Raw genomic sequence first — 11,760 nt, 5'->3', positions numbered from 1 at the left:
TCAAAACCTATTTTTTCTTTAATAAAAAAACATAGTTTATAATAATTTAGACATTTCCTCAAGGAACTAAATAATCTACCTCCTAAATGGTTAGTAGAACATGTTATTAATTCCCCCCCTAAGGTTGGAGCTATTTCCATATCTTGTTGTCATTCTATTTTAGAATTAAAATACAACTAAAACAATCAATCAATGAAAGAAAAATTTAACCTTATATCTTTCCTTGGAGTTCTTGGGGTACAAATTGTAGTATTGTAGACCTTGCACAATAAAATTGAGAACAAACTTGAAAAGACATGTAAGAAAGTAAAAAAGGGTACTTAGTTAGATTCGATAAATCAATTTAAACAATTTATAGAAAATCCCAAGAGTAATTGCAACTCTTTTGAATTTGAAACGAATAGCACGGAAGTGGATAATTACAGAAGTCCAAAATTATACAAAAAGTACTAACTATTTTATTAGTCCAACTTTGTAGCATCATAACTTTCTACTTGATGCTCAAAATTTGAAACAACATACATCGTTGGAAAGACCTATAGGAGCTTCAATTTTGGTTTGATAAAGCTAATGCCTTCACATTTTTTATATAAATGATTGACAATAGTTTCTAATCCCAAATTTTTCTTTGAAGGCCTCCAAAAATACAAAATACTTAAACCTATAAAATATGAAAAAACATTAATTTTCAGTATTTTTAATCACTTCTCATGCCAACACCATTAATGTTCTTTGGGATTAGTAATTGAATATATTAAATCCATAATTTCAATTTCTATGATATTTCCACAATTGTTAAGTAAATGGATTGTGTCAAAAGTATCAAGAATGTGTACTTGTATTTGAGTACTCATATTGGATTGCCAATATTATAGTAAGCTAGTTTATAATGGAACATTTAATACTAGAAAATAATAGACAAATATATTACTAGGTTTAGGAGTGGGGAGAGTATTTGTATTAATGTATTTTTTTAGGGTTATTGATAAGAGGATGGATATGGTTAGGGTTCGGTACCATGGATATGACATTCTATATAAAAATATTATTTTAATTTTATTTCATGTTTTACTCTCAACCTTCATGAAACCAAAAAAAAGACTTATTATGTAGAGATTGTATAAATGTTTTATATGCCTTAGGTGAGAAAAAAGAATAAATGTGAATTTGTACACCCTAGAGTTGATAAACATTTGATTTAAAATGAAGGGATTTGACACACACACACACACACACACACACACACACACACACACACACACACACACACACACACACACACACACACACACACATGACATAAATGAGAAATAATTCTTCATTTAGGCATCTACATCGTCTCAATTATTTAATTAAAATCTAACTTCACAATTATAATAAATCTACATTTTATTTGCAATGAGTAAATATCATTTTTTGAGGTTAATAAGTACCTTAGTTTAAGGATCAAAGCACAACCTAAATTTTATTTTTTTTTAATATAATTTTTATTGGTATATGTGAGATGTGTGAACAATTATATATTTTTTATTTCTTGTATTTTACTCTATGAACATATATCATTTTTTTAAAATCTAAAAATGCAAGTACCTTAAACATCAATAATCTTAAAATGTGTATGTAAAGGATTGGAGAGATATAAAATTAATGGATTCCCTTTACAAGATTATGGGCCTTGGTGGGTCTAGAATTAGAATTTTACAGCTAGCATCACTCTATTGTTTGATATTTTCATCAAGATGAAAGGTATTTTTGGGTGTGTGAAAGTAGTTGGGTCCCAATTTGGGGGAAATTTTCTCGACCTTGGAAATTCTACTAGAAACAAGTGCCCATTATTATGAAAATGGGTACCTATTGCCGAAGCCAAAAATATATATAATGGGTACCCATTTTGCAAAAGATAATCCTAGAGTTCATTGGAAGTTTATTAAGAATAGATCAAACACCTTTTGTTCTTCTCCTTCTGGATGCAAGAGTTATCCTTACAATTGAACTAGACATTGGCCTTATGATCCTCCACAACATAGCTTTGGAGGATGAACATATTGAATTCCCTATTGAATTTTTGGGCAGTCTAAATTCTTGTTTTCTCTACAAACAAGAATAACATGTTAGTAAAATATTCCCAAAATTTAAGAAAAATAAAAGAGAGGGTAGGCGATAGGAGCCTATGCCTTACTCTAACTTAGCTTGTTAATCTCTTTCCAACCAGACATCCTATGTACCCATCCCTCCTCCTTACCAAAACCAATCTCCTCTTGGTGATACCTCCAGTTCTCATACCCTTGACCTTGAGTCCACCCCTATTATTGAAAATAAATTTACTTCATTTCCCCACTCCTCTATTTATCAAGAACTAGACAACATCCATTTTTCCCATCATAGATATCCTTTCTCACCTAATTCTCCTACCCTATCCCTTCCTTGGCCAAGGCATTTGAGTTGTCTTCCTATGTAGATGCACCCTTAGGAAAATATAGAACCAAAAATGCTTAGCAACTAATGGTAGAATTATTATTTTTAACTCCTAGAAATTAAGATTATAATTGAAGTTCACATATATCTCTTGAAAATAAAAATAAAAATAGTGGTAAAAAGAATCCTTCCCAAGATACCCCCTTTATAAGGGCTGAGTCCACTACATTGTATGTTGACATATCTAATAGTTTCTCCACCCTCGATCTAGATACTGGTAGGGAGATTCTTGTTCATACCCATGTGAATGACCAAGTACCCGCATGCCTCTCTAATGCATTTTTCCCACTGATGGACAACATGTAGATAAGGGGCAAGGATGAGTCCAATGTTATGCCTATTACTGAACATTAGGATGGACTCAACCCTTTAGAGGAAGGCCTCAAGATGAGGTGCCTAATAATGGTTATCATTATGATTCCTTAGTCATTTCTCTTTATAAACCACTAAACATATTTGAAGTAGGGAATGATGAAGTAGAGGAGGAAAAAAAACTAAATCTAGCAATAAGAGGAAAAAGAGAGTTAGGAGGGATGGTACATTGCTGACAAGATCAGAAGATGTTTCCATAATAAAAAAAAAGGGGATAACCTATTGGACCAATCTCATCAAGGGAATATTCTAAAGGGTTCAAAGATTAGCTATCCAAATGTTACACAAATATTCTAACTCCCATGATATGGAATCGTGAGTTTTTCTATGGAATTAAAATGTATATCTTATAACATTAGGTATTTTGAGTCCCCAAGTAAGAAATATGTTATTAAGAGATATTTTTAACCCCATGTAAACCTTGATTTCATCATGTTGCAAGAGCTAAAAGTAGTACATTTAAACCCTGACTTTTTCCTCAAATACATTTGGAGAGACATCATCTCCTTTGAAACTAACCACTATAGGTGGAAAGGCCGTGCTTCCATCATGGTTAAAAATAAATGGAGTAAAAATATCTCTAAATGGGGATGCTCCACATGCTACTACAGGATCTAAATCATTGTGGATACAAAGGAGGGAAAGAGTGGGATATCTTTAGTAAATGCCTCCAATGACTATAGGGAGAGACTAGAACTATAGAAATAGAAGACCCAACTAGATAATGTACTATTGATTCTTAGTGGTGACTTCAATATGATTGAAGCACCCTATGACGAGTCAAGAAGATTTAAAACTAAATAGAAATGGAAAGAAATATTTTTTGGGGTAAGAATGATGAATTAACTTAGACTCTATGACCCATGTCTGGGGAAGAGGATAAATATAAGGAATTGTGATTTAGATCATGTAATTTTCAATAAGGCAATTAAAGGATGGTAAAAATAAGACAACACATATACACAACTGAGAGGGGTGGGGAGGGAATGAATCAATTATTTCCAAACTTATGCAACTTAATGTTGAGCCATGGATAGGAAAAATAAGTATGCAACCAAAGATCCACAACACAACATGAACACATGATACAAATATTTTGTGTGTGGAAAACTCAATTAGGGGAAAAAAAAACCCACTAGATGATACACTCAACAAAAAGCACTATACTAGATGTTAAATGTAGTACAATGGAAATATACATGTATTCAAGCACACTTCCTAGATTTCACTTCTCAAATACGATAGGGAAAACCACTACCTTATAGATTTACATTGACTAAAATCCAAAAGTTAAGAATATTAGATACCATCTTAAGCATGCCTATGTCAGTTACGTTAAAGCACAATTACAACTTTTAGATTTCTTCCTCAATTGAAAATCTCACATACTATCACATCCACATATACAACCTTCTTTAACTCTCATACAACCCATCCACATAATAGCAAGATATTTAGATTTATACAAATCATCATTTTTTAAGATATAAACATGGTCAGCTAAACTCTCACCACCTAAATTACATTTATTATAGTATAATTATTAATATGAATCAATATATGTGAACTAAGAAATATCTTGGACCATTAAAATCAACCTCAAAAATGATAAGCATATAATAATCATACCTTTATAACTCAAAAATGTGCTACTTTATCAAGTAGGCCAAGAACATTAAGAACACCAACATAACTACTAAAATCCATTAATTCATTATACTTGAAATAATGCAAACAAACAATACAATAAGATCACGACCTAGAAAGATCCACAAGAACCATGAATGATGTAGGAGCACCTTGGGTTTTTTGGTAATATTGCATCAACTAAAAATATTTCATGTTATTTGTTCATGTCTATTGTTTTTAGAATGACCCTTGATGTTTGTATTATTTCTTTTTGCATAGTTGGCTTCTTAATGTGGCCCTATTGTGGATCCTTGTCCTGTGTTCATGGAATATAGTTTGATCATATGTGAGAATTATCCTTTCTCTTTTCTTGTGTCATGTTCTCTCCTAGCAACTCAAGTAACATGTGGGTTTTATCTTTTGCAAGGTTTTTATTAACAAGGATTTTTACAGTCTTGGGAATCTATTATTAGATCATGTTTTGAAATATTTATATCCCTGTGGATATATTGATTTTATTAACTAAAAGTGTGTTGATTTCTCCTTTGGGGCAAGACCTATATTTTGTAATAAATTGCTTGATAGGCTGCCTTGTGGTCTTGTTGGCTATATAATTTGAGATCTAAGATTAGACTAGATACAATAAAATTAGATAGAAGGAATATAATATGAATTTGGCTCTTTAATTCCAATCTGTTAAGCATGTAGATTATAATTTGAATTGTTATGGTTGTAACTAGGTAGGCCTTATACCTAGCATGTTGGAAGAAGATTGTCTCATCACATTTGCATTAAATTGAATATAATTTCTTGTGGCTTCTTCAATATTGTTGGCTTCCATGTGTAACTCTAGTGAGGTTAGTTTGGTAGTGTCCTTCTTGGACCTCCTAGCCTTATGTCAATGAAGTACCATAAAAACAAGTGCATCAATTTTGATCTCATAAATCATCAACATATATGAATCAAACTTCAAGTACACCAATAGTACCATCTGTAACTTTTTAAAACAATCATGTGAACTTCAAAACTATATTCCAATAGAGTCAAGGACATACATAAATTTCCTAAACATACCATAGAGGTACATATATGAAAATATTTCAATGTTTAACCATACCAAACTAAATTTTATCACAAGGTCACTATTGGACATAAAAAATAAAACACTAGTCTCAACATAGAAAATCATAAATCACTCAAATCACCACGCAAACCTCTATAAGTTGACATGAGTCAAGTACAAAGATCCCTCTACACAATTCACACTTACACATATGCATAACTTCAATAATAATCACATTGAATGAAATATCTCCTTGAACATCTTTGTAATACTATCATTGGCAAAAAAATATGTTGGCAATATAAATGACAACACATATCTTAGATATGTAATAGAAATCTCTGAAGCACAAATTTGATTATTATTCCAATATATCCATGTTTGTAATTGGTGGAAACATATGATATAAAAAAGTCAATATAAAAGAAATAAAATAAAAATACTACCAACTGGCAAAAAAATATGTTGACATAAATTAAAACACATCTCTCCAATATGTAATAGAAATATTTGAAGCACAAATTTTTATATTATTCCAATATATCCATGTTTGGAATTGGTGGAAACATATGATATAAGAAAAATCAATATAAAAGAAATAAAATAACAATACTACCAATGATAGCATATCTTTGAGAGTCTCTCTATAATATCTCTCCTCATATTTTCACTTGAATATCTCTCCCTGTACTATTTTTCATATGAAAATTCCCCTTTTAAATGAATGGAAAAGGCACATAAATGAACTTAGTCATAGAAGTCAACAATCTGAACAAAATCTCTCTCAAAATAGAACATCTAATTCACACAAGGTTGACTACTCCCCTTGAGTATTAACAACTAAACATCTAAAAGTGTAAGATATCTTTGTAAAATTCCTCAAAATGATACATATAAATGCACATTAGTTACTCAAAAGTATCCTTAGGTAAGGGCTTTATGAAGGTATCTACAATCTTTTCCTTAGTAGGCACATATTCCAATCAAGCTTCCTTCTCACTCACCTTCTCTCTCATGAAATAAAAATTTATAGATTCATGCTTCGTCTTAGAATCTAGCGCTAGATTATTTGAAATATCAATTGCACTTAAATTATCATAGAAAATAGCAGTACTTTTCAATGCTTAATCTGATATCTTTCAACATTTATTTCATCCATACCACTTATGTACAATTGATAAGAAGGGTAGCATGTTCTTCCTCTGGAGTAGATTGTGAAGTATAATTATGTATTTTTCTCAATAATGAAACCAATATCTTGCCCAAGAATAATGTTCCACCACTTGTACTTTTTTTGGCATCTATATTACCTTCCCAATCAACATTAGTGAACATACTCAAAGTAAAATCATCTCTTGAGGGTGCCATAAGCCATAATGAATTGCCCCTTCCAAATTTCTATATATTCTTTTAACAACATGTGAATCTTTAGGATCTTCTTGAAATCTAGAAAGAATACAAAAAATACTTGTAATATTTAGCTTTTTAATCAAAATATAACAATCCACCAATTACTTATTCATATATAGTCAAAATTTCATTAGGTGAATAATGAACCTTAGTCAACTTTTATCTACTCACCATAATAGTAACAATTGGTTTTAAATATTCTATTCAAAACTTCAATGATTATTTCACATACTTAGACTAAGATATAACTATTCCATTATCTAATTGTGTTACTTGCAAACCAATAAAAAAATTCATCTCTCCAATCATAGATATCTCAAATTATTTTTGCATTTATTATTAGACACTTTTCTCAACTTGTCAATGCCACCAAAATTTATATCATCAATAATAAATTCAAGAATCAAAATGTTAGCATAATCAATATTTAAGTGTAAGTTTCCATTATCTTATTGAATCCAAGCTTGACTGAGTACTTGTCCAATCTTTTATACCAATATCTTGGAGCTTTCTTCCATCCATACGGTGCTTCAAGACCTTCAATCTCATTTTTATTGCCTATTATATAATTTTCTAAATGATTCAATATCACATACCTTGGAGTCTTAGATTTTCATAAATACCTAATTCTTATTTTTTTGTTTTTCCTCATTTTCAATGGCTTCTTAATATTGATTCCTTGGAACAATTTGAATTTTTTATTACATCCATTTATTTGCATTATTTTTCTACTCATCTAAATCATATCCACTAGATCTATCTTATCTCTAATTTCTTTCATCAACCTTGGCATTTTCACTCTGAGCTATATTTCTCAACCTATTATTGCAACATTTTTATGCCTTGCTCTTTCTAGAATAACTAAGAAAGATAACTTCATCAAATCTAGGATCAAACTTCCCTAAATATTCATCTCTCCAAATGTAACATTTTCTTCCAAAGATTATGAACTATTTCATAGAAGGAATATGATCATATCATAGTTGATACAAATTCATACTAGTTCCACTTTTGATTTGCACTTAGTTTGATGTGTAAGTTGCAATACTAATAACTTCTCTCGAATAAACATGCAAAAAATTGCCTTTGATCCTAATTATGTTTTCAGTGTCTAAAATATTCATATTCGTTATCTCTATTGTGTCATTCTACTATAGGGCACACAATGCAAACATATGTCTCTTTATCTCGCGTTCCTCACAAAATGTATTAAATTCACCATATGTGAATTCACCACCTCTGTAGGATCTCAAATGCTTTAGCTTTAAACATATCTTTGTCTCAACCATAGCCTTAGAGATCTTGAATTTGTTGAAACTTTTCAATTTATCCTTTAAGAAATTAAGTCACATCATTCTTGGATATTCATCAATGATTAATATGACATGTATATACCATTATAACTTCTAGTTCTAATAGGAGCACAAAAATTAGTATGCACAAGATCTAACAATCCACTTGAAGAATAAGTTTTTCATTTGAAAATAGATATTGCTAACTTACCCATATGAAATTCCTTAAACTCATAACTATCAAGCTTCAATATCTTTGGTAGATCTCTCACCACTTTAGTAGTATGCATCTTCACAATGTTATCAAGATTTACATGACACATCTTCTTATGCCATAACCAAATATCATTAATTTAAGCAATCAAACATCTTATATCAACACTATTAAAATAAACAACATTACCTTTGGTCTTTATACCTCATGCAATCTCAGTAGTCAAACTTCACAAGATGAACTACACTTTCCATTCTTGAATTATTGATCATTAACTTTTTGAACTAGTTATCCAACGCTCAAAATATTATGTTTTAGACTTTCAAAAATACAACAAAATCTATATTATTCTTACCATTAAGAGTAATGGATCATCTACCATGGGTATGATAAGATATATCATTTCTAAATCTAACTACATCACCATCATACCTTTCCATGATTATAAAATTACTCTTATCACCATTCACATGTGGTGAACATCCACTATCAATCACCCATTCATATCTTCAAGCTTGATGTAGGAGCATTCTAGGGAATTTAGTAATCATGTATATAGGGGCTTCAATATTTTTTTCATAGATTTATGGTTTGTGTGGTTGGGGTTGTCTTTTATACATATTGGGAAACCTTTTCCTAAGTGTGCATAATGATTGGAGTAATCATCTTGGACTTAGAGCCATTTTGGTGACTGTTGGTTGTGTGTTCCTAATTTACTAGCAGGCTTTGGAGATGATTTCTATCAGCTTTGATCTAAGGGATTTGGCATATGTGCTCTTAGATTTGGATCATTGGGTGGTAAATGGACCTATTTCTTAGTGTGCATATTCTTATGTGGTCTTTTGAGTTAGTTATGCATATTGTAAACTTAGGGCTTGTTCAAAGTATTTAATTATTTCATGTATTTAATGTTTTTTCCAAGCTAGCTTGTGGCCTAAGCATGTATTTAATTTGAGTGTTTATTTAATGTGTATTATGCAAGGCCAAATTGTAGCTTGGTTTAGTATGAGTAGAGGGTTTTTTGGAGTCTAGAGGGATCATTATTCAGTTATGCATCTAGTAGTTGAGAGGAGTGAAGTTTGAGTAGAGCTAGTAGCTAAGTGTAGGCTTGGGAAAATAGAAGGTTTCTTGGTGGCTTGCAAATACAAGTTTAGATTCTTCTTGGGTTTCTCTACTAGATTGTGGATCTAAGCGAGCTAGAGATTAGATCTTGCAAGGTCTTGTAGAACTACTATTGTAATTGCATTATATTTGGTCGTAACCTAGAAGACCTTATAGCTGGGCATGTTGAGTGAAAATATTATGATTCTATTATAAGATTTGGCATATTTGGATCTAAATCTTTCTATTTTTGTTTATATTTTTCTATGTCATTATGTGTTGGGGTCTAGGACATCTCCTTCAGGGGTTCTTCTACCTTGCATCAAGTGGTATAGGAGCGAAGGTTGGAGCTGGTTGATCTTGTTGATTTGTTTCTTTGGGTTTGCAAAGATCTTAGAAGATGCCTTTGAGAAGATTGGACCCAATGGTGATTGATGATCTCTATGATGTTGTGGAGACTATGATTTTAGAGAAGGTTAATTTCAGATCTAGGATGGAATAGATGAAGAATGAGATCATGAGATCTATTGTTGGTGTACCTAGGAATGTGGGTACTAAAGATGGTTATTAGGAATCTACTAAAGACTTTGAAGTTGTTAGATATGGTGGTGAAGACAAAGCCGATTAAATGGAGAGACCTATGGAAGATAGGGCTAGTTGATTGGATAGATTTGGATCTCAATTTAAGTTAAATCATAAGATGGATGTTTCTAATAGCTGAGGTACTTTGAATCCTAAAGACCTAATTGATTGGATTGGAAAATTAGAAGACTACTTTGAGTTAGAGGATATTGTAGATCTGCTTAGAGTGAGGTTGGCATTAACTAAGTTAAAAGGACATGCTACTTTATGATGGAAAGAATTTCAAAGAGGTAGAGAAGAGGAAGGTGAAATGAAGATCACTAGATGGAGATTGATGGTGACTAAGTTGAAAGCTAATTTTATTCTTAGTGATTATCAAAATGAGTTGTTTACGAGATTACAAAATCTAAAATAGAAGGATATGAATATGAAGGATTATACTAAGGATTTCTACAAGTTGACTATTTGGTCTTGGAATAGAGAGTCATCGAAAGAAAAGGTAGCTAGATATATTAATGGCTTGAGATTCTATATCAAGGATGAGAATGGTATGTTGAATATTTCTTCAATTGAAGATGCTTATTAGTATGCTTTGAGGGTAGAAGAAAAGTTGAAGAGAAGATGTCAACGTAATTCTTGAGGAAAACAAAAGAAGGAACATCCTAAGAAGAATAAATAGATTGTTGAGCAAAGAAAGAGAATAGATAGAGGCATATTTAAGCATACTTTTTATAGATCTAGTGAAGAAGGTCACAAAGTGTTTGAGTGTCATAATATTGATAGGAAGATTGGTGATAAAATAAATAGAGTGGTGAATAAGGTTGACTATTTAATGAATAAACCTAAGAAGGATGAGGATAGATTTTTTATTTGGAAAGTGTTTTGTGGTAAGAAAATATTGGAACCTGTTTAGAGAAAGAATTTATTTAGGACTTACTACAAGTTTGGAGGTGAATGTTGCAATGTGATTGTGGATGGTGGTAGTACTAATAACCTAGTTGCTAAGGAGATAGTTTAGAAACTTAGTTTGAAGAAAATTTATAGGATCAGTTGGTTATAAGATGACCATGCTTTGGAAGTGAGGGAGCAATGTCTTGTTAATTTTCATATTAGACAGTATTTTGATTAAGTGTTATGTGATATTATGGACATGAGTAGTTACCACATGTTACTTGGTAGACCTTGGTAGTATGATTGTAGGGCTATGCATGATTGTGTCAAGAATGTGTTTACTGTAAAAAAAGGTGGTAAAAAGTATTCCCTGATTCCTTTGTAGAATACAAAATTTGGTAAAATGTAATGTCCCCTTTTTAGAATTCATAGCATGATGTTGTCGTTAGCCTATTTCCCCATGGTCCCATAGGCTGACCAGGACATTAAAGGGACTTAGAGGCCATTTGGCCTAGATAGTTTCAGTTGCAGGTCTTTCTGAGGGGTTTTGAGGCAACTTTGGGCATACTTACTATTTATAGTAAGTCATCTTGGATATGGTTGGACATCCAGTGGCAGCCGTATGTTGATGGTAATTGTTTAAAATTGGAAAGAAGACTTATTTATCATTGATAAGATTTTTTATGCATTGATAATGCTATTTTATAAAGTTAAATTTAAATATTTAACTT

Source organism: Cupressus sempervirens, chromosome 5 (genome assembly GCF_028749045.1).
Source record: "Cupressus sempervirens isolate cs-2001-9-10 chromosome 5, ASM2874904v1, whole genome shotgun sequence".
In the NCBI taxonomy this organism is placed as follows: Eukaryota; Viridiplantae; Streptophyta; class Pinopsida; order Cupressales; family Cupressaceae; genus Cupressus; species Cupressus sempervirens.
Note: the sequence above shows the minus strand (reverse complement) of the source record.